This window comes from Argentina anserina, chromosome 7 (assembly GCF_933775445.1).
Source record: "Argentina anserina chromosome 7, drPotAnse1.1, whole genome shotgun sequence".
NCBI classification, from domain to species: Eukaryota; Viridiplantae; Streptophyta; class Magnoliopsida; order Rosales; family Rosaceae; genus Argentina; species Argentina anserina.
Window position 1 is genome coordinate 20,001 of NC_065878.1, and position 2,500 is coordinate 22,500.

Genomic DNA, 2,500 nt, shown 5'->3' on the forward strand with positions numbered 1-2,500 from the left:
CACCGGCACCTTCCCCCCCTCGCCGCCCTCGCTTTTCACAAATCGAATGCCGAAGCACTTTGCATCGCGCCCAGTCCCCCGGCCTGCTTATTACTCGCGCATTGAACTGAGTTCATCGACACCGACACCTTCCTCCCCTCGCTGCATTTGTTTTTGTCGCAAATCGAGTGCCGAAGCACTCTGCATTGCGCCGCGGCACCCCGATTTGCTACTACTCGAGCATTGAGGTGAGTATATTTCGGCCACCGGCATCTCTTCCCCCCGCTCGCCGCGCTCGCTTTTCACAAACGGAGCTTCCGAGAGCTTTGCATCGCCCCCGACACCCGATCTGCTTATTACTGCAAGCATTGAAGAGGGTTCATCGATACCGGCACCTTCCCCCCGCTCGGCGCTTTCGAAATACATCTACTTGCGCGTACTAGTGGGTTCCGACACCGGCACCTTCCCCCCCTCGCCGCCCTCGCTTTTCACAAATCAAATGCCGAAGCACTTTGCATCGCGCCCAGTCCCCCGGCCTGCTTATTACTCGCGCATTGAACTGAGTTCATCGACACCGACACCTTCCTCCCCTCGCCGCATTTGTTTATGTCGCAAATCGAGTGCCGAAGCACTCTGCATTGCGCCGCGGCACCCGATTTGCTACTACTCGAGCATTGAGGTGAGTATATTTCGGCCACCGGCATCTCTTCCCCCCGCTCGCCGCGCTCGCTTTTCACAAACGGAGCTTCCGAGAGCTTTGCATCGCCCCCGACACCCGATCTGCTTATTACTGCAAGCATTGAAGAGGGTTCATCGATACCGGCACCTTCCCCCCGCTCGGCGCTTTCGAAATACATCTACTTGCGCGTACTAGTGGGTTCCGACACCGGCACCTTCCCCCCATCGCCGCCCTCGCTTTTCACAAATCGAATGCCGAAGCACTTTGCATCGCGCCCAGTCCCCCGGCCTGCTTATTACTCGCGCATTGAACTGAGTTCATCGACACCGACACCTTCCTCCCCTCACAGCATTTGTTTATGTCGCAAATCGAGTGCCGAAGCACAATTTCTCGATACCGACGGGCTCCTATCCCTCCCTTTGATTGATCTGAGCGGTTACTGACATCGTTTCAGTGGACTAGAGGCAACACCGATCCCACATGACCCCCCCTTCATGGTGTTCATCACCCCCCCAGCTGGGCGAAGAACACCTCCTAAATCCCTCTTAAATCCGTTTTCAATTGCTTATAATTGTTTGTTAGGGACATTCGAGGCAGCAAATATCGTATATAAGCAATTGGGGGAAGGGGGAGGGACTACTGGGGGCAGGGGAGGCGGTCTCTGCAAGGGGGTCATTTTGCAGAGAACCACTACTCCCCTATAGAGCATATTGGAGAAAACTGGGAAGGGCAGGGGGAAACATGGGATTTCCGAGGAGGGGCAAACGCCATAACTAATTGTACATTTGGTATAAAATCGAGATTTTTTGCAGGGACACTCAGAATAATGTCAGGCACCTTGTGGAAAAAGGCCAGATTTAATGGCGACCCAGAAGTATTTGTTTTTATTTTCCAAAAGGGGCAGAATGTCGAAAATCGAAAATGACAAACCGCTTGATGTTTCGGACTGCTACCACTTGCAAAATTTCCTTAAAATAGAGACTTATTTATGGTCAAATTATAGTGCGGGCAAAGTTGAACAGAATGCGGCCTTGACATGGCATTTGCACTCTAGGCAAGGCCATGTCGCGTTCTTGGCTTTGGAAATTTCCAACTCCGTTTCACTTGTAAAAGTGTATATCTTTTATGGTTCAGAACTGTAAGCAATGATTTTAGAGAAATTTAGAAGTTGATTTCAGGTCATTTGGATGAGTTTTCGATTTGATATGATATTTCTCGTTTCTGAGATGTAGAAAATCAAAATAAACTGAAAACTCGACCAAATGACGATATGTCAATCTTAAAATGTCCTAAAAATCGTCCCCTATAGGTTTGCAACATAAAATGCAGGGGGATATTTGAAATAAAATTGAGTTTTCGAGGTTTGGCATTCGTTGGCATGCTAGCGTGCAGCCATATTAGCCTCGCCAGGCAGGGGAATTAGCCTCGCCAGGCAGGGGAATTAGCCTCGCCAGGCGTGTTGTCTCCGTGTTGTCCGTGTGTTGTCTCCGTGTTGTCTGTGTGTTGTCTCACACGCTATTAGCCTCGCCAGGCGGGGAGATTAGCCTCGCCAGGCAGGGATATTAGCCTCGCTAGGCATGGATATTAGCCTCGCTAGCCCATTCTGCCTGCATTCCTGCGGGCATATTAGCCTCGCTAGGCATGGATATTAGCCTCGCTAGCCCATTCTGCCTGCATTCCTGCGGGCATATTAGCCTCGCTAGGCAGGGATATTAGCCTCGCTAGCCCATTCTGCCTGCATTCCTGCGGACATATTAGCCTCGCTAGCCCATTCTACCTGCATTCCTGCGGGCATATTAGCCTCGCTAGGCAGGGATATTAGCCTCGCTAGCCAATTCAGCC